At 35.5% G+C, this 23253-nt stretch overlaps 1 pseudogene; it reads right to left on the bottom strand.

The window, feature by feature from the left end:
• Positions 1 to 4290: 4290 nt before the first annotated feature.
• On the bottom strand, positions 4291 to 5342 carry LOC127103226 (uncharacterized; annotated as a pseudogene).
• Between the last annotated feature and the right edge of the window lie 17911 nt (positions 5343 to 23253).

Below are 23253 nucleotides of genomic sequence, written 5' to 3'. Positions count from 1 at the left end.
CCCCTACAATGATACATGGTATTTACATTGATTTTATAGCATGTAATGAATGATTTTTTATAATGTGCCTAACCATGCCACCTTTCACACAAGTTTTCATAACATGATTTACACTAAACCTAATTCCGTCAAACTCCATTACACTTAATATTAAAACATCATTACAATGAGATTCTAATATTTCTAACATCTCACCTATAGTACTAATACAAATTTAAATTCATAATTCTTGGATCTTATAAACATGACATTTTTTTCCAACGAATTAACATCCAATCTGAATCTAATTCTTTCATCTGCTTTGAATTTATTCGACTCGCACAATTCGTCTCATCCATATCCTAGTTTTTTGTGATATGGGTCTTCAATGTTCAATAAATTAAGTGTTGTTATCCTTCTGTTATCACCACACAAAGTCAAATCTTCATAATCATAGTCTACCAATATTGTAGCAAAATCGACCTGCAATTTCTACAATTATTCAGCAACTAAATAAGTCATGTACTTTTTGGAAATTAACAAAAGAATATTTTCATCGATAAGAATCATGAAACTCAACTAATTTTGGTTGAGTCACGCTTATTGGAGTCAACTTAATATCAAATGCGTATATCTATTCGTGGTAGAGATATCTACTATAAAAACACGGTAATTTTTCAAAACTCAACACCGGTTTAAACTCGATTATTTCAAAATTGTCGTTACCATAGTAACCTACCTCAACAACAACATATAAGGGTAAATTATAATACATTTCCAAAACCTTCCGACCAGTAATTATCATCCAACCACTAATTACCAGTGGATAATTATCAGTGGATGATCCTCAACTTCGTTAAAAATTATGACATGGTGGATACCTTGGTAGTTCATTATGGTCCATGTATTTGTTAACTCATCTGTGTAATTTTAAAAAATAAATAATGGGTAGATCTCTGCAAATGCAAATGACTACAAATGTTAAATAATAGGATGAAATACTAATTATATATATATATATATATATATATATATATATATATATATATATATATATATATATATATATATATATATATATATTATATATATATATATATATATATATATATATATATATATATATATATATATATATATATATATATATATATATATATATATATATATATATTGTAAGATAATGAAAATCATGTCCTTCTCATTGATCTGAATAGAATATATATACATCAATGTGTAACATTTGGTCAACTATCTAATTATAATACAAAATAATTATAGGAAACTAATTATGACTAATTATAACAAAATATTATATTCTATCACACCCCCGCAGTCGAAGCGGGAGGTTCACGGACGCTTAGATTGATCCAAAAATCATCAAAGAGAATGCGAGGAAGTCCTTTGATGAAGATGTTTGTGATCTGATGTCTTGAGGGAACATGATGGACGCAAGCCTGACCACGAGCTACCTTTTCCTGAACAAATGTCCATCTCAATATGCTTAGTGCACTGATGCTGCACAGGATTGTCAGATAGATAGATGACACTAACATTGTCACAAAACACCAAAGTGGCCCGATGAATATGAAAATGGAGTTCCAGGAGAAGATTGCGAATCCAACACGATTCGGAGACAACATTGGCAATCCCCCTATATTCGGCTTCAGCACTAACGGGAGAGAGTTGATTATCTTTTGGAAGACCAAGAAATAAGATTGTCACCTAGAAAAACACAATAACCAGATGTAGGACGTCTGGTGTCAGGACATCCACCCCAATCAGCGCTAGTGTAGGAGATAAGCTTTGTAATGGGAGATGGGGATAAGTGTAGTCCAAAATATAAGGTGCCTTGAACATAACGCAAAATGCGCTTAAGAGCAAGCATGTGTTCCGTGCGAGGGGCATGCATGTGAAGACAAATTTGTTGAACATCATATGATATATCAGGTCGACTGAAGGTGAGATACTGTATGGCCCCTACAAGACTCCGATACAAGGAGAGATCCTCATAAGAAGTGTCAGAGGAGGTGCTGAGTTTCTGCTTGGTGTCAACAGGAGTGGATGATGGTTTACAGGATGCCATGCCAGCACATTCAATGATCTCTGATGCATAAGTGCTTTGACTGAGAAATATGCCATCAGGATGACGAGATACTGCAATACCCAGAAAGTAACTCAGAGGGCCCAAATCCTTCATTGCAAACTCAGATGCTAAGAGTGACATAATTGATTGGCGGAGGACTTGAGTGGAGGTGATGAGGATGATGTCGTCTACATATAGCAGAATGTAGACCATGTCTAAACCTTGTCGATATATGAAGAGGGAGTGATCTAATGTGCTATGGCGAAAGCCAATGGTGGCAGCATAGTCAACAAAACGTTGGTACCATACCCTAAACGCTTGCTTGAGACAATACAATGACTTCTTCAACCGATATACATAATCTGGATGACGGAGGTCGCGGAAACCCAATGATTGATGCATGTAAACAGACTCATGAAGATCACCATGTAAAAAGGCATTATGGACATCCAGTTGATGAATGGGCCAGGATTTGGAGAGAGCAATGGTAAGCACTATTCGAATGGTAGCAGGTTTCACCACGGAACTAAAAGTCTCATCACAATCCACACCTGCAACCTGTGACCTACCATCACCTACAAGACGAGCCTTATAACGCTCAAAGGAGCCATCAGAATTTTTCTTATGCCTAAAAATCCACATACATCGAATAAGATTAGCATCACAAGGACGAGGAACTAAATCCCACGTCTTATTTCGAATAAGAGCATCGAATTCAGATTGCATTGCGGATTTCTAATTTGGGTCCAATAAGGATAGTTTGGGGTTTTTAGGTATGAGAGAGATGGTGTGGTCAGAGTGAGAGATTGAATTGATGGTTCGTGTAGGTGGAGGTGGATGCAGTTGAATTGATGGTGATGATGGAGAGTTTATTGTAATGGGTGTGTTGATCGAAGAGGTAGGAGATGGTGATTGTTGGTTTATTGAGGGTAGTGGTTGGTCAATTAGGATTGTGGGCGTTGGTTGGTTATGTGCAACAGGTGGTGAAATTTGATTTTGTCACTGATGTATAAGGTGGGGGTGAAGGTCATCATCTAAGAATTGATAAGAGTGAAGTGAAAGGAAGTGTATATTGGTGAAGGGAAATTGAGTTTCATCAAAGATAACATGCCTCGAAATTATTAATTTCTATTAGACAAATCAAAACAATTATAACCTTTATGATTCGGCGGATAACCCAAGAAGACACACGGAGTAGAGCAGGATTGTATCTTATGAATGGTAGATGACGGGAATAATGGATAACATAGACAACTAAAGACTCTGAGATGTGTGTAGGTGGGATCACGATGATACATGAGTTGTGTTGGTGACTGATTATGAAGTGTTTTACAGGGAATACTATTTAACAGGTAAGTTGCCATGTGGAGAGCATGATGCCAAAACGAGGGGGAATAGAAGAATGAGCTAGCATAGTGCGTATCATATTATTAATGGTTCTTATTTTGTGTTCCGCTTTCCCATTTTGTGAGGATGTGTGGGGACAAGAGAAACGAAAAACTAGACCATGACCAGTGAAATATTTTTGAAAAAGCTCATTATTATATTCACCGCCATTGTCACATTGAAATGTTTTGGCTTTTTGCAAAAATTGAGTTTGAATGAGTTGAGTAAGTGACTTGAACGTTTCAAACACATGAGATTTTCTGCTAATAGGAAAAGTCCACCAGAAGTTTGTAAAATCATCTAAGAATAAGACATAATATTTATGACCAACAGAACTTAAAATTAGAGACGTCCATAAATCACTATGTAAAATGTCAAAAGGCATCAAAGTCGTAGTTTGATAATAAAAAAATGGCAATTTAACCTGTTTCCTAAAACACAATAGTCACAAACGACAGAAGAATTAAAAGCTTCACAACATATGAACTTATTTTTACGAAGGGATTTCAAAACAGACACGCCAGGATGACCAAGACGACTATGCCAAAGACTGAAACTGAGACCGACAAAACTGGGAGGAGTGGTAACTGGATAAAGATCTCCATGACTGTCACATCTGAAAAGGGTGATCCCCGTCTAAAAATCAGAGACAATAAAACCAAAAGGATCAAAGGAATAGTAGGAGGACCGGTAGGGCATGTCCACTAAGAGGTGGGATACGGACACGACGGCATAGTCCATGGTGGTGGAGTCCAACCCCATGGTTTGCAGGTTGGGTACTGTTGTTGCTGTTGCCAAGAAGGAGGGGACAAAGGTGAGGGAGCGTTGGGAGATCCAGACTAAGGTGCACTGCGGTTACCACGTCCCCCTCCGCGACCCTGGTTGCCACAGGAGCGAGAAAGGTTGTCGGGGCGGCGGTTGCCACGCTGAGAGGTATCTTCTGTAGGTTTCGGCTGAGTGGTGTGTATAGCAGCATGATAGCCTGTGTTTGTCATCTTAGTCATACCAGCTTCTTCCAAAGTGAGGATGGAACGAGCCTGATAGAATGTCGGAAGAGGGTTGCTCTGGCGAATCAAAGTAGCAACACTACGATAAGATTCTGGGAGACCAGAGATCAGTTGAAGGACCAGACGATGATTGTTGACAGGGAAGCCGACATTTCTCAACTGATCAGAAAGCATCTTAAGACGCTGACAGTAAGCTGAGCCATTGGGAAAATCCTCCATACGAGTGTTAGAAAACTCTTGCTCAAGAGTGACAGCTCGAGCATTTTGGTTGTCTTGAAAATATCTTTCAAGCGATTTCATGCTTCCATTGCAGTGGAGTTAGGTTCTAGAATAGTGGTCAGCAAATCGGTAGAAATAGTAGAATAAATTTACTGAAGAACGGTGGCATCAAGAGTGGACCATTGTTCATGGTTGGCGTCGGTAATGACTGGTGGCTCTTTTCCGATAGATGGAACGATGTGATGCAGGACTCGATGTGAGCGAGAATGGATGCGGAAAAGCTCGGCCCAGGTGCCATATTGATCTTTTTTCATCTCAAGAATAATAGGAACGTGGTTCCTAATATTGGAGACGGCAAGAGCAGGATGAAACTCCAATTTGGAACCTCGAAACATGGTGTTCTTGGGCTGGCCGGAATCACCAGTATCGGCGGATTTGTGGGTATCAGCGTCAATGTGTTCTGAATGTTTTGATTCAGACATGGCTACAGGTGCGACGGCGGCGACGCGAACAGAGGCGGGAGGCGAGAGAATAGGGTGATTCTCGTGTTCGGCGGCGGCGGTACAGAGTACGATAGTCCTGTTGCGGCGGCAGACTTCAAGGAGAGAGAAGAAGCATGCGATAACGAACTGTAATGAGGGAGAAGAAGAAACTCGTTTCTGCATTTTTTTAATTTTATGAGAGAGATCGATTAGGATTGATACCATAAAAGATAATGAAAATCGTATCTTTCTCATTGATCTCAATAGAATATATATACATCAATGTGTAACATTTGATCAACTATCTAATTATGATACAAAATAATTATAAAAAATTAATTATGACTAATTATATCAAAATATTCTATTCTATCATATATATATATATATATATATATATATATATATATATATATATATATATATATATATATATATAAAAGATCTGAAAACTCAGAACATCAGTTTAAGTAATTTAATGACTTATTTGTATGGATGATTTCGCAATTCGGAAAGAGTCAATCAAAGAAGGGTGAACCAATATTCCATTTATTTCCATTCCTACGTTTTTATAATGTTTTTAAGAGGAAAATGGAGAGGTGAATGGTGCAATTTTTACTGGATTTGCAATTGGAAAGTTTTAAGAAATGGAATTGAGTAAGAGTAGTATATATTACTGCATCAATTAACACCTTCCTAGTCCTTTCTTCACGTGTCTAAAGTATTTTTTTTTGTCATTATTAGCACGGCTTTTGTTTATCACGTGACTATTCGAAAACTGTGCTTTTGCTTTTGGTTGATCAAACATTGCAAGCTACAACATGCGTCATTCAAATGCAGCAGCCTTTAACCCACTCAACCTACTCCACACTTTCCAATGCCAGGATTTCTTATCGAATCGTAAAACTTCATACTTTCCATTTACTACACACTTTAGTACTAGCATACATTATTGTTATGTAAGAATCATTGCTTATATGTAATGATACTACTTTATCTTCTATGCCATATCTTATAAAAATATTTTTGCTCTTCCTTGATGAAGATGGCGTCAGCCCTTTTACTTTGACAATCATAACCGAGTCTTCCTCATAAATTTGCATGTTAAGATATACCTTCCTCTATTGTACAGACATAACTTTGATTGATCCCGTCGTATCAAAATAAACAAACAATATGTTTTCTATAAAAAATAGAATCTTCTTTTCTATATTCTTTTCCATGCATGTAACACAACATTATTTTTGAAGTGTGGAGTTTGATCTAATGTAAAATAGTCTAACACTTATGTTACCTGCTGCTATCCGATGAAAGAGCTATTTGACGCATCTGCATTTTACCAGGTCTGTGACATTTTTGTCTTTCCCTTGCGGACCTAAACTACTTGAAGCAACAACCGTGAAATTCCCGGTGTGTCTTCCAATGTTTGAAGAACCTCTGTAGCGGAACACGATTTTGTCTTAGGCCGCTGCGGCATACAGTTTATCCAACTTCCTTTTCACTCCATCAACACCACTATCGCACGCACAAGATGAACTATTTTACCAAAATACATGCATCCAACGCATACAAAAACTAAATATCATACGATTGCGGTTACACGCAACTACTTTGTGAAATAAAAACACAATTGTTTCTGAAAGCTTTAAAATACGCTTACACAATCCCTCTTTTTGTTGAATTGTAATTCCTTGTGTCAAAACAGGTTATTCGATAGAAGTAAAAAAAGGTCGAATCACCTAGTGTATTAAGTTGTATTAGTGTGTCTAAGTAAGTATGTTACTTCACACAAGATTTTGATTTAGACTTATTTTTATTAGTGTTAACTATTTTAGCCTTTTATAGTTTTGAGCTTTGATTTAGAGAGTAAGTTAACATAAATCTATAAATAGATAAAGTAACTCTTATTCTTGTAATAGAGAAGTCATAATATTGTATTTATAGAATTTCGCAATTGCAAAGTGAATAAATTTTTTTTCACAAGTTGTGGGCAGAGAGAAACTCTGTAGAAAATATTCTTCTTCTCTAACATTCTTTCCTTTCTCTCTAAATTTTTCTTCTCTTTTCATTGTTATTGCGTAATCGATAACAATCTTGTTCATCAACATTGATTGAAATTCTCCATAGGCTGTGGTGGATTTCCAACATCTGGTATCAAGAGCTCCTGTTTAAGTGATTTGTGGGGAAAAAAATAACAATGACAATGAATCATCCAAACGAACATTTTCCAACAAATCTTATTATTCTCAAGAACAATAATTATGAGAATTGGTGCAAATAGATAAATGTTGTGTTCTGTTATCAAGATCTTTGGGATCTTGTGAAGGAAGGAGTAACAACGCTTGCAAAAAAATGCGACGAATCAATAAAGGGCCGCACATAAAGAATTGAAGAAGAAAGATTATAAAGCTCTCTTTATAATCCATCAATGTGTTGATTTAGATAACTTTGAAAAGGTCAGTGATGTAGAGTGAGCGAAAGAAGCATGGGAAATTCTTGAGAAGTTATTTCGAGGAGGGGAGAAGGTGAAAGAGGTGAGGTTACAAACTCACAAAAAGACGTATGAATTGCTTCAGATGGAAGACAATGAAAGCATAACTGATTTCTTCACTAAGGTTACGAAACTAGTGAATCAAATTAAGGTATGTTGAGAAATGTTAACATCAAGATCTGTTGTTGGAAAGATATTGAGGTCATTGGCTCCAAAGTTCGACCATGTGGTAGTAGCCATAGAAGAGTCAAAAGATTTGTCAAAACTGACAAAAGAAGAGCTTCAAGGGACGCTTGAATCTCATGAACAAAGAATGGTTGAAAGAGTTGCAGGAATGCCGAAGAATGATATGGATTTGCAGGCGCAATCAACAAAAGAAAGGAAAGGAAAAGGAAGCTAGAATGACAACAAAGGTAGAGTAGGATACAACAATTCGACTGGTCGAAATCAACAAGAAGGAACCTGTTCGAATCAAAGAAAACCCTAGAACCAAGGAAACCAAAGAGGTGATGCTGCAGGTAGAGGAAGAAGTGGCGGTCAAAAGCCAGACAAGAGTCACATTCAATGTTACAATTGTCAGAAGCATGGTCATTATTCTAGTGATTGTCCAGAAAAGCAGAAGAATCAAAAAACTTATGCAAAGCTGGCGAAACATGAAGAAAAGAGACGTTGTTGATGGTTACAACGAGATAAAGAGAGATTCAAGGACTAGTGGTACTTGGACTCAGGATGCTCATCACACGTGTCTGGAAGGAAATATTGGTTTTTCAACATAAAGCCCTCAATGAAGAACATGGTGAAATTTGCAAATGACAACACTCTAGCAGCTGAAGGTGTTGGTGTTGTTCTAATTATGAGGAAAGATGGCAAGAGGTCAGTAATTTTAAATGTGTTGTACATACCAAGCATGAAGAGTAATTTGCTCAGCATATGGAAGTTAGTTGAAAAGAACTACAAGGTGTCAATTAAAGACAAGATGATGAGAGTTCTTGACTAAAATGGAATGTTGATCTTGAAGTCTCCAATGTCTAAGAATAAAACCTTCAAGTTTGAGCTTAATGTGATAGAGCATAAGTTCCTTGCAATAACAACCAACAGAGATGAATGGATATGGCGTTATAGACTTGAACATCTCAATTTCAAAGGCATCATGGATTTGAAGAGAAGGAATATGGTTTTAGGATTACCAGAAATCGACATTCTAAACGAAGTGTGTGAAGAATGTGTGCATGTGAAGCATTACAAGAACAACTTAAGTAAGGATGCAAGAAGCATGTCGAAGGAAATTCTTGAAGTCATATACTCTGATGTATGTGGTCCTATCCAGGTGGATTCGATTGGAGGTAACAAATACTTTGTCACATTCATTGATGATTTCAGTCGAAAATTATGGACTTACCTGATCAAGAAGAAAAGTGAAGTGATCGAGGTATTTGCCAAGTTTAAATATATGGTTGAAAGACAAAGCGGTTGAAAGATCAAGACTCTGAGGACTGATGATGATAGAGAATATGTGTCGAAAGACTTCGACGCGTTATGTGTGAAAGAAGAGGTTTTGCATGAGATGGTGTCACCCTACACTCCACAGCAGAATGAAGTCGCGGAAAGGAAGAATAGAACCATCATGAATATGGTGAGAAGTATGTTGAAAGTCAAGTATCTACCCAAAGAATTATTAGGAGAAGCGGTGTCGACTACAACATATATCCTGAACAAATGCCCGACGAAGAAGTTAGAAGGAATTACGCCAGAAGAATGTTGGTCTGGTGTCAAGCCTAGCTTGAGTCATCTGAAGGTGTTTGGATTTATAGCATATAGACATGTGCCAGATCAGTTGAGAAGAAAACTTGATAACAAGTCAAGTCAGATGATCCTGATAGGATATCATTCGACTGAAGGATACAAGTTGTTCGATCCAGTGAACAAGCAAGTGGTGATCAGTAGATACGTGATCATAGATGAGCTTAAGGAATGGGATTCTACTGAGAATGTTAAGAAGGATTTAGTGAGAATCTTATGTGATGAACTAGCTAGTGAAGTTGAAAGAGAAGTTTGACAAGAAGTAAGAGGTGAAGCAGACCCAAGCAGACCTCAAAGAACAAGACACATGCCTGCAAGGTTGTAAGAATGTGTGATTACATCAGATGATGTGGTCAATGAAGAAGGTGAGATGATACACTATGCTTTCTATGCAGATGTCGAACCGGTCAATGCAGCTGAGGCATTGAAAGATTCGAAGTGGTTGAAAGCGATGAACGAAGAACTGAAGTCCATCGAAGTCAATAACACTTGGTCACTTGTCGAATTGTCGCAAGACAAGAAGGAAATCGATGTGAAGTGGGTATACAAGGTGAAGTTGAATCCCAGAGGAGAAGTGACTCGACACAAGGAGAGACTTATGGCAAAAGGATTTCTTCAGAAAGAAGGAATCGACTTTGACGAAGTTTTTGCACTTGTTGCTAGGATCGAAATAATCAGGTTGGTTGTTGGTCTAGTAAGCATGAACAACTGGAAGATGTGTTAGATGGATGTGAAATATGCATTCCTGAATGGCCCCTTAGAAGAAGAAGTTTATGTTACACAACCAACTGGGTTTGTGAAACAAGGCGAAGAAAGAAAGGTGTACAATCTGCATAAAGCCCTGTATGAACTTAAACAAGCTCCAAGAGCTTGGAACAAGAAGATATGTGGCTTTCTAAGGGAGAAGGAATTTGTGAAGTGCATAACTAAACATGGAGTATATGTAAGAAGAAGCAAGAGTGAATTGTTTATACTATTTCTCTATGTCAATGACTTGTTGATAACAGGTAGTTGCAAGAAGGAGATCGAAGACTTCAATGGTGATCTCAACAGGGAATTCGAAATGTTATATTTGGGTGACATTTCATATTTCCTTGGCATTGAATTCTACAAGAGTGGTAGAGGTTTGATGATGCATCAAAGAAGGTATGCAGGCGAAATACTCAAGAGATTTGAGATGCAAGATTGCAACCCAACTTCGACTCCAGCTGAGCCCAAATTACAACTGTCGAAAGATTCAGATGAAGATGATGTCGATCCAACCCAATATAGAAGACTTATTGGGTCACTTCGATACCTTTTTCACACAAGGCCTGACTTAGCATACAATGTAGGTATGGTGAGTAGATTCATGCAAAAGCCAAATGTATTATATCTAGCAGCGACGAAGAGGATACTAAGGTATCTAAAAGGAACTCTCGACTATGACGTTTTGTTTTCTGCAGATGATGAAGGAAAAGAATGCAAAATAGTGGGATACACCAACTCAAGTTGGTGTAGTGATGCTGAGGATCGAAAATCCGCATCTGACTATGTGTTTATGCTAGGTGGTGCACCAGTTGCTTGGAGTTCGAGAAAGGAGCTAGTAGTGGCATTATCGTACTGTGAAGCAGAATACATAATTGATTTCCTTTGTGCATGTCAACCAACGTGGATGGTGAATCTAGTCGAAGAGATAACAACGAAGAGTCATGGAGCAATTACCATGAAGATCGACATCATGTCAACTATCAATCTGGCGAAGGATCCGATAGCACATGGTCGAAGCAAGCACATCGAAATGAGGTTCCATTATCTTCGAGAGCAGGTAACAAATGGGAAGATGAATGTGAAACACTACAGAACTAGGAATCAGATTGCAAACATCATGATAAAGGGATTGCGGGTCAAAGTGTTCAAAAGACTAAGAGCTCTGATAAATGTAGATAGCTTAGACACAATGAATTAAGTGACGTGTTGAATTGTACATCCTTAATTAACTACAATCTCTACATACAATTGTCCTCCTTTGAAAAGTTAATTGCATTAATGACTGAAAATCATCCCTCAAACTATAAAGAGAAATTTATAAAAGCTCTTCAGATGGATGTTAAGATCGCTTTTATGAATGGTGATCTTAACGAGGTGTACATGCAACATTCTGAGGGTTTTGCAACAAATGGTAATGAGCATTTGGTTTGTTAATTGAGAAAATCTATTTATTTTTTGAAACTGACTTCTAGACAATGGTACTTGAAATTTGATGAGGTGGTAACTTCATTGGGTTTTGAAGAAAATAATTTTGATCAGTGCATCTATATTAAGGTTAATGGGAGAAAATTCATCTCTCTTATGATGTATGTTGATGATATTTTGCTTGCTAGTAGAGATCTTGGTCTACTTCATGGGAGAAAATTCATCTCTCTTATGATGTATGTTAATATGAAAGATCTCGGTGAAACATCCTTTGTGTTGGGAATCAAAATACACAAAGACAGATCACATGGTGTACTTGGCTTGTCCCATAGGGCTTATATTAATAGAGTCTAAGAGAGGTTCAATATGTAGAACTGTAAGCTAGGGGATGTTCCAATTACTAAAGGAGACAAATTCAATAAAGATCAATCTCCTAAAATGATATTGAGCGGGTAGATATGAAGGAAAACCCTTTGACAGTGCATTGGGAAGCTTGATGTATACTCAAGAATGCACTAGGCCTGACATTGCTTTCATAGTTGGCGTCTTGGAACGATACCAGTCTAATCCTGGGAATGATGATTGGATTGTTGCTAAGAAAGTGATGAGATATTTGTAAAGAACTAGAAAGTATATGTCTATTTTTAGGAGTGTTGGCAACTTGGAAATAACTGGGTGAAGAAGAAGGGCGATCCAAAACGCAGCGGAATTTAAAAATTCTCCTTTAATGATCCTTACGAATGGGCATGATCAGTGATAGAATCATTACCTCTTGTGGCGATTGTAACCTTTGGTGCAGATCTACGGAGCGATCACGAACGTTGAACGATGACAACGCCTCTACTCAGTCCACACGAACGAATTCCTTCAATCTTAATGCTAGCTGCTACGAATGAAGGCTTTGAGTGTGTGTGTATGAGAGAGAGAGAGAGAGAGAGAGAGAGAGAGAGAGAGAGAGAGAGAAACGAAATTGCAACTCTCAAATGCTTCTACACAAGGGTTCTATTTATAGAACCACTTGTGTGGGCTGCAAGCTAAAAAGCCCACTCAAGTGTATGTGGCCCATATCTTATAATATGCCAATATCACTTAAGCGCGTGGTACCTTACCATATTTCGTATTCTACTTAAGTACACCGTACCTTACGATGTTCTACAATTCACTTAAGTGCACCGTACCTTACGGTGTTTCTTAGTTACTCTATCTCTCATCAATCCGTCCTTTGTGTGTGACCCTGTAGGTTTTCACGGCATTGGCAATTATATTAAATCACGTATTTAACATAATAAACAGTGAGCGGTATCTAGCAACACATCACTACTATCCAAGACACGAAAATGTCATGTGATCTGACAAATCCTTCTGTGATAATACTAATGTGCACAATTACCCTTTTTGCCCTTATGTCTATATTGAACACAAGGCATAGACCGTGTCATCCTTGTCCAGTTCAATATTGGGCCCATAGACATTTATCCCGTTACGCAGGATGGGCAAATTCCATCTAGGTCACTCATGTCCCTTAGCATGCTTCGTGGAGTATCCATCAACTGTCTTTATGGTCATCCAATTACGGACAACGTTTGATCAACAATAAGGCACTCGACTCTACATCTAGGGTCCATAGTGGTTTCAGGTCGAAGGGTGGTATACACCATTATCACCATGAGAATAACTTATGACACTTTGCATAACATTCTATATAGTATTCTCATAGCGGGTCAATCCAATATAAATATTACTCTTAATATTCATACCTATGTTTAAGACTTGATAACTCCTTATCCATGATCCATGAGATGTGATCATCAGTCTATAAACATAATAGTCTTCATGCTTTAATGTTATCCTACTTCACAATAAAGCTCGACTACGGATACTTTAAGAATAGTGTCCTTATGTTTAATGTGATCTCATGATTAAGTCATACTCGATACATTAAACGGACTAGCTATTCTAGGGACTTTATTAAACAAACATAATAAAGAAAAAACCTTTTATTATTAATAAATAATTCGATACAAGTACCAAAAGTATTGGCCTCTAGAGCTTACACCAACACTGGGTATATTGGCTCTGATATTTTTGGATGTGTTAATGATATGAAATCTACTTATGGTTACATTTTTATGTTGGCTTGAGGTGTGATATCATGGAAGAGTAAAAAAGAAACTCTTGTCGCCTCTTCTGCTATGCAGACAGAGTTTATTGCTTGTTATGTTGTTGCCACTCATGTTGTTTGGTTGAGAAATTTAGTGTTTGGACTTCATATTGTTGATTCCATTGCTAACCTACTAAATATTTATTGTGATAACATTGTAACTATATTATACTCTAAGAATAATAAAACTTCTAGTAATTCTAAGCATTTTGAATTGAAGTATTTGACAGTCAAAGATCTTATAAAGAAAATGACATTATTGTTGAGTACATTGGTATTGATTTCATACTAGCTGATTCCCTAACTAAGGGACTTAGGCCCATTGTGTTCAAAGACCATGTTGAGAGCATGGGCATTGTGAGTTCTTTTGATGTGCTTGGCTAGTGAGAGTTTGTTCTTTATGCCATTTTCTTATCATGTTCTATTTTATTTTGGACACTTTAAGTGTTGGATTGTCAATCATTTCATATTTTGAGCAATTGATATTATAATGAATATTGTTATTATTATTTGTCATTGTTTGTTTATATGTCAATTGTTAAAGTTAGGACTCAATGTCATTGGGACCACCGTGCCTATGGTCGACACCAGTTTGGAGTTCAAGACATGGTTATAATTTTGAGCTCGGCGTTTTCGGGACCATTATACCGGTGGTCGATGCCATATTGGAGATGATGTATGCTTTTAAGCTCGACGTTATCGGGGACAATGTGTCGGTGGTCGATGCCATATTGGAGCTGAGGCGTTATGGTTTGTAAAACCATGCAATTTATTTGGCTTTAAATTAATGCATCTGAGAGAAATTGTTAAGGATTGACAAAGAAAATAATAGTTGGCTATTGGATCACATTGGCATGCTATTTTTTTGCCACACTCCACATTGATGACTAGTTGACGGAGTCCATAGTATTTGTAACCACTGAAGGTTTTATGTTAATTAAGGATATAATAATCGACGTGATTCAATACTGCTTGACTTTTGTTGGATGGAGTCATATTCAAACGCTGCACCTGAAATCATGCATTTCCTTAAAATACAGACACATTTTAAGAAATTAGTCATTAACCCAAGAGTCATTTTCAAATTGTGTTTTAAAAATAAAAATCACACAATTGATTTTGTCCATGTGGGAGAATGTTAGATTTATCTAGCATTTTATGGGCTACAATAAAGTGTTATTTAGTTTGTGAAAAATAGGTTAATCGTGATTCTAATGGAGGTGCATAAATAAGCCTTTTATTGGTTAAGTGATATTTTTTAATTAAAGGTTGAGTATCTGAAACCTGATTGGTGTGAGAAAAAGTGTGGACTTTAATCCTTGGCTCATAATGGGTAGGGACTAGGATTATATATATTATATGGCTAGGTTCCCTCTGTAATCACAAGAATCAAAAAAATAACTTACGACTCTACAACTTGTCCCATTGAGCGTTGTGAACGGAAGTGTGAGATACATAGGAAGATCCGGTCATTTATCTTTTCAGGATTCCGAATCAAGGTGACAAGAATGTCAACCCTTATTCCCAAATCACGTCTACAACAAGTAAGTATCGGTGTTCTAATTTCATATAATTGATCAGTGAATTTTCCGCTTACATATTTTATTGATATATTAGATATAATCTAAGTTGAGTTGTGTGGCCCAAGACCAAAGCTAATTAGGGTTTATGGTTTGTTATTTTACTTAGTAGTCAAGTAACTTAGGTGTATATAAATAGACACTTTATAATTCAGTTTTATAATTCAATTTAATAATACAATCCTTATTTCGTTATTCTCTTTTTATCTTCTCACTAAAAGTGCCTCAAACACTAACAAATTGGTATCTAGAGCTCCAATTATATTCTTGATCGTGTTTTTAAGAATCACACATCAGAGGTGGTGTTTCCAAGATCGTGGGTTGTTATTGATCAATCGCCGCAAAGATGAATGGTAACAGAAATTTATCAAAATCCTTTCCAACTCTTGACGGCAAGAATTAACTTCGATGGAGAAAACAAATGCAATCTCTAGTTGGCTTTCATGAAACCATAAAAGTTGTTACTAATGTTGCTCCCGCAGTTGGTGAAGATGTAACCGACGCACAAAGAACCACTCATAAGGATGTCAAGAAGAAGGATTGCAATGCAACATTTTACATCCAATCGGTGGTTGATGCTTCCAATTTCGAAAAAATCGCTCATGCTGAATCGGCGAAGGAAGCATGGGATATTCTTGCCAAGTACTATGAAGGAGGCGAGAAAATCAAGGTTGTCAAGTTGCAAACTTTGCGACAACAATATGAATTGTTGTCGATGGGAGAAGACGAAACATTGCAGGCTATGTGTCGAAGGTGCATAAACCTGTCCATCTCATGAAGGGTTATGATGAAACCCTAACTAATAAGATGATAATTGAGAAGGTAATGCATACATTCACCTCTCACTTTGATCATATTTTTGTAGCTATTCATGAATCTAACAATCTTGAAACCCTAACACTAGAAGATTTGGTTGGTTGTTGGAGGCGCATGAGATTAGGATTGTCGAAAGAGAAGGAGTTCAAGACTCGATACAAGCACTACATGCTTAGTCATGGAAGAAAATGGTGGTTCCAACAAGTTCAAAGGAAAAATCGACAAGACTCTGGGTAATAAGTCTTGGTTGAAATCTCACAAGAACAAGGTTAATGGTAGGGCTTCTTAATCCTCGAAAAGAGGAGAAGGAAATTCCTATCAGAAAGTTAAAGAAGATAAAAAAGGTGTGCAGTGCTATAACTATGAAAAGTGAGGTCACTTGGCCAAGCATTGCTGGTACAAGAAAGACAAGGGATCGACAAAAGGCAAGGATGAAGGAGAAAACCTTGCACATCAAGATTAAGATGATTATAATGATATGGTGGTTATGGCTGCAGTTGCAGATGACCATGTCGAATCCAATATCTGGTTCCTCGACTCAGGCTACTTGAATCACATGACTGGTCGAAAAGTATGGTTAGTAGATTTCGATGATTCGAAGAAGAGCAGGGTAAAACTTGCTGATAATAGCTCGTTATAAGCTGAAGATACTAGCAACATAGTTATTCAAAGGAGTAATGGAGCGAAATCCTTGATCAAAGATGTACTCTATAACAATTAAAAGCTATCATAGATTATTAGAAAGCTAACTTCTAATGGTCGAAAATATTTATTCCAAACTTATCACTCACTTCTTCAGATAAAAGACTTCCTTTCAAATTTCAGCGTTGATAATTTTCATTAATTATTTCATTCGCTATGACTATCAACAAGAGTCAAGATCAATCATTCAAACATATTGGAGTGTATCTGACCCAATCAATTTTCTCTCATGGACAACTATATGTTGCACTATCTAGAGTTACTTCAAGGATATGCTTAAAGATACTGACGATGAAGGTGAAGACTCAAATGTAACTAGAAATGTCGTTTACAAAGAAGTGTTCAAGAATGTTCAGAGTTAGCTAGTAGGTTATTTATATAAAACTATGTAATTTCTTTTATAATATTTAAAACTTTTCTATTTACATTTATGCGTTATTTCATTCGGCACAACTATTTGTTCGATTCATGAGATTGCGTTTAATTTTAATTTGCAAGTTATATAATTATACTAATATAAATGTTATATATGACATTTTAAAATACTTGTACCTCATACGGGTCTGCGTCTAGTTAGAGGGATGTAATTAAAAGAGAAATTTATTCGCTAATAAATTGGATATAACTATTTTCCTAGTTCATTGTGATATTAGAGAATATAATTTTAAAAAATAGACACAATTATATATAGTAATAACTAAAGGATTTAAAAAGGCATGATCATTTTAATCTATCATAACTTTGATATATTTTATTTTTTTATCTATTAACTAAACTTTTAATTTTTATTACTTGACGAATATTTAGTATATTTTATAAAGTTTTTCTAATAACTATGTTGTCAATACCTTCAACTATCTGATCTTGTAACATCGAGGACAAAGTGTTTGTTATGTTTTGGAGTTAATGTTGATTTTGGTGTTGAAAAGTTTAATACTTTATTTATGAAATTGTTATGAAGTGATTTCTTCTAATTTCTTCTCATTTTTTCACTATAATATAAAGAACAGATCTACAAAGTTGTACTTATGTTGTTTTCTGATAAGATTTCTTGTAGTCTCTATTATGTTTATTATAATTTGATGAACGAATATGCTATGTTGTTTTCTCGTGTTTCATTTGTTATAACTACTCTTAATTTGAACTGGGGTCTCTGCCCTGATATCTGAGCTTCTTATGTTTATCTAATTTTTGGACTATATTTTGATGAATGAATACGCTATTTTTTTAAATTTACATTAGACTCTCTCAAATGAGTTGTATATGAATACTTGAAGCAATATGAAGACTTTGATGAATTGTTTTGTTTTTCGTAGGCTTCTTAAGTAGGAAGTGAACTTTCATCACCTTATGACATAAGAAGATCATCAGGTGTAAGAAATATACATGAAGAATATCATTAAAATCCTTCAAATGACATATGATTTCTTTATGACACTTTTATGTTTTAAAACATGTTTCTTTTAGAATAGCTTAATATAATGTATATAAAAATTGTAGGTCATTTTTATGTTTTAATGTTTTGGACGAAGTTAAACAATTGCACCAACTTTTATATATATGGTGTTAAATTTGACAAAAAATTTAAATTTATTTTAGCATATTTTAAATTGTATTTTTAAAATTAGTTTGAAAATTATGGCGGTTTATACAATGTTATTTTGGTTAATATCATAAGTAACTTAGGACGCTTTAAAGTGACGTAATTTGCAGTATACTACGTCAATTTTAACCAACGTATAATTTGAAGATATTTGTTTATTATGTGAAACATATGGCGTCTGAAACTGCCACTTTAAATTGTGCATAAGGTTTAAAGTTAAACAACCACTATTTTCCATGCGGCAATTGTGGCGGTTGAAGCGCCATAATCTTTTAGAATTAACTGCCACCGTTTACGCGCTTTTTTGTAGTGCTCGTTGTCGATCTAGGTATCATCACTAATATTGATGACGATCTTTTTTTTATCTAGGTATCAACACCCATGCTGATGAAAATCTTGTTGTCGATTTAGGTATCAACACTCGTCTTTATGACGATCCTGTGATCGATCTAGCTATCAATACTCGTGTTTATGATGAACTTGTTGTCGAACTAGGTATCAACCCCCCGCATTGATGAAGATTTTTTTCTCAATCTAGGTATCAACCCCTGTGTTGATGATAATCTTATTGTCGATCTAGGTATTAACGCTCGTGTTGATAACGATCTTGTTGTCGATCAGCCTACCAGCGTAAGTGGTGGAGTAGTTGATCATTTCAATCCCTAGTAGAGTTTTCAATATCCTCTGTTAATCATTTTAACCGTTGGAAGCTTTCTCAGTTAATTCCTCAGAGAAACCTTATGTGTTTGTCTTTTGAGAGTTCTTCTCTGTTAATTCCTTAGAGAATCTTTTCGTGTTCGTCTGCTGGAAGTTTTCTCTATTAATACTCAAAGAACCTTTCAGCAGTTGATATTTCCAAAGTCTGGAATTGAAGGCAAACTCTTCATATCCCTAGTAAGGTGGACCCTTCACGAATTTATTTATCTCATCATCTTTCCTTTGAATGACACAATTTGAGTATTTTCATATTTATCATCTTCCACCCCGAATGTACTCATAATCTCGGGCTAATGGTAATTAAATAGGGGCAACTATCATACTCTATTTTTGTCCCAAATTTCTTTAATTATTTATTTGCATACAAGTTTTGTTTCTACATTTTAATCATATGCATTTTTATCATGAAATAATTAATCATTTTTTTTAATTAAGAATAATCATGAACATGTGCATTCATTTGATTTTTTCATCAAGTATCTAATTTTCACATGAAACGAAAAAAAAGAAAGTGTACTTTAATTCATTTATTCTCATGGTTATTCATGCATTTGCATAATAATATAATCATACATCATTAATTCATTTACTTCATCAAAGAAAAGTCAATAAAAAGTCAATACTTTGACACTAAATGATAAAATTTATGCACACTTCATTTGCCAAAACCTCATGCTTCTACACATCATAGAATTCAAGTCATATGCACATTTACATCATTAAATTTACACTACATTGCATAATTTTTAAACCCAAATTCACATTCAAATTAAATCACACCAATTGAAGTTCAAATTCATGGTTACACTTTGTTCATTTTCTCACAATCCCTATCCTATCCTTTACCCTAATTCTAAAGCCTATAAAATAAGTCACATTCTCATTAAAAAAATACACAAGAATCATACACAAAACAGACTCACAGCCTTACACAAATTACTCTCCAAATTTCAAGTTTCTTCATCTTTAAGAAACTTTAAAAACTTGCACAAACAACCTCCCACCTTGAGCAATATGCATCACTTTCGATTAAATTGTTGCACAGCATCATCAAACCTCCCAAACACCTGCAAATCACACTACAATTTGCTCATATTCAATTCAAATTAATTGAATTTGAATTTGGAAAAGCGCTTCTAATGGTGAAATTATGATGGAATGAGGTAGACGAGGTTACAAGGAGCTAGAATCATTATAGAAAATTGGAAAACTCACCTCGTAGGAGCCAAATCGGACCTTGGCCAGAATCTAGATTTTGCTCGTCAGAGTTCTTCACGTTCTTGAGGATTTCGCATCCACGTAGCTTTTAATCTATTTTGTTTGCTATTTTCCTTGCACTATCATGATTCTGCACACTTCACGTACATTATACCTCACTTAATTGCACAAAAACATGTTGAATTGAACCTATTTGGAGATTTAGGGTTCATGTGCTCAGGGATGTTCATGTGCACTCATGAACACCAATGTGAAAGTGTTAATTCTAACCTGTTTTAGACAAATAAATACACAAATCGATTCACAACATCATTCAAAGCATGATTCAATTACTCTTTTTTACCTAAAACAATATCATTTGGCCAAATAAAAAATCTTATGATTCGATTCGGAAACCTTTATTTGCATAAATTTAATTGTTGATCAGTGAGTTTTGAGTATTGCTTTATGTTCCTGATGTTTCTGCGATGTTGTTTGTATATTCACTCATTCAAATTCATGTGAAATTCTGAATTCACGATTTAGAATGTTGGAGAGAAAGCTTGCTGCATTCGCGTTTGAATGAGGAAGGAGAAGTAATTTTCCCGTTTCTTTCTAATCATTGAATCAATCTCCCCTTGTTTTTTTCTTCTTCTCTAGTTGGCTACGTTTCAGCCCATGATTATGTATTAGTTTAAAATATGAGTAAGATGATGTGAGGAGTTCCCCATGGACTTACCATGAGCCCTAACATTGGGATCCGTTAGATCTAATCTAATGGAACGGTGAGACATGGATTTGATTCCCACCATTCATCTCATCTTGCTCCTTTCTTGTTTTTTTCATCTTGACTGAGTGGGCCTCATTTGGGCCATGGTTATTTTTTTTGCTAAGGAGCACGCCTCTCTGCTCCACACACCCCTTGTGGTGTCTCTTAAGTAAGCATGGCCCCTGAACCTTGGGCCTAGGGGCATTTCACCCCCCTTTTTACTCTTGCACCTTTTTTTTTAATTTTGTTCTTGTTACTTTATTATTTTTGTTGGGCCTTAAGTCCACCTAGATTTTACGTATTCACTTCCTTTATATTGCATGCACTCCTCCTTTTTATTTTAGTTTTTATGTTTTTTATTTTTATTCATTATTTAATTGTTTAATTAATAATTGTTAATAAAATCAAAAGAAATTAAAATCAACCTTTTAAAAATAAAATCAAAGATGCTTGATCAACATCAAGTTCTTTTTTAAAATCAAACCATCCTTCATCAAATTTAAAATCATTTTATAATCAAATCATTTAATATGAATGTGAATCAAACACTTGATCAACATCAAGTTATTTTCCGAATAATATAAAATATTTCAAAATCCTTTTCATAATTATCGGATGAAAAATGATTAGTTGAACGTAATTATCCATCATAGTCCCCTAGTATTTGGATGATGGTCGTAATTAGCCTACAGTTTGAGTACTCGTCTTCCGTTCAAAACACAATAATTAAACGAATCTAGTTCTTTCTTTAATGGACGAAAAAGGATTGGTTTGGACGCGATATCCTCTCCTTTCCCCAAGTATTTGAATGTTAGTCGTAATTAGCTTGTTGTTCGAATACTTGTCTTCCGTTAAAGAGTTACGACTGAATTCACTTCACAAATTTCATAAATGACTTGAATGAAAAAGGATAAGTTTGGACATGATATCCTCTCTTTTCCCTGACTATTTGAATGCTAACCGTAATTAGCTTGTTGCTCAAATAACTCGTCATCCATCCAAAAACAAACTCAACCAATCAAACTCATTTTTCCGCCTTAGCGCGACCGCAAAACTTTTCACAAACGAACAATGTTTTATCCATTATTTCGTGATACAAACAAACACTTAAACCTCTCATGCACGAGCATACACGAAACATTTAACCTCTAGAATATGATCAAACAAGATTCTTTCTACCACGATAGGAACAAACGTTTAAGTCTCCCATGCACGAGCATAAAAGCAACGTTTAATTGCTAGAATGCAGCCTAAACATCGTTCACTAAAATCAACTAATACATACGTAGTTTTCTACCAAGAACTACGTAGCTTTAAATTTCTCATCGGATATGAGGATACGTAGGAGCAGGGCTCGCAATCTTGTCAACGACCCTAATAAAAAAGCTTATTTTTAATCCTTTACTTTTTCCTTTCAAAATTTTAGTGACTAGAAGAAAACAATAACAAAAGCTAGCACTCTTATTCTCAAAACTAATTAAATGGTTCTCGTTGAGTACAATAGATGTGAGAAGTGTTAATACCTTCTCCTTGCATAATCGACTCTCAAACCTGAATTTAATTGCGACGACAATTTTCTTTTTTCTTTAAGGGTTTTATCGATATTTTCCCTTTTCTTTTGGAATATATAAACTTCAATGACGACTCTGTTATTATTTCGAACGTATGTTACACCCGAATATTTTCGACCATACGACAAAAATCAACATCACCAATGACTCCAAAATGATCGAGTAGACTTTTATTTTCGATCTTTTTTTTTTCTTTCTCATCAACCTCTCTACTTCTAACTCATTACTAAATATATAAGAGCCACCCAACTATTTAGTTAACCTAAAAAATTTAGTTGCTTTCCTACTTTCTAAGTCACCTAAAATCTCCGATACAATCGGTATTATTATACTCGATAAATGTGAAGAATGAGGACAACAAGTATCTTCCAAAAAAAAACAGACAAGATATGCCTTTTGGGAATTCAAGTCTCCCTCTGATTTAGGCGTAATTAAGAACACTATCCGCCAAACAAAAAATAATAGAAGTGCAAAGACTAACCAATATATACTTCCGAAGAAGAGTGGTAAGT

Source organism: Lathyrus oleraceus, chromosome 7 (assembly GCF_024323335.1).
Source record: "Lathyrus oleraceus cultivar Zhongwan6 chromosome 7, CAAS_Psat_ZW6_1.0, whole genome shotgun sequence".
Classification (NCBI taxonomy): domain Eukaryota; kingdom Viridiplantae; phylum Streptophyta; class Magnoliopsida; order Fabales; family Fabaceae; genus Lathyrus; species Lathyrus oleraceus.
The sequence above is the reverse complement of the archived record's forward strand: the minus strand, read 5'-3'. Positions and strand labels throughout refer to the sequence as shown.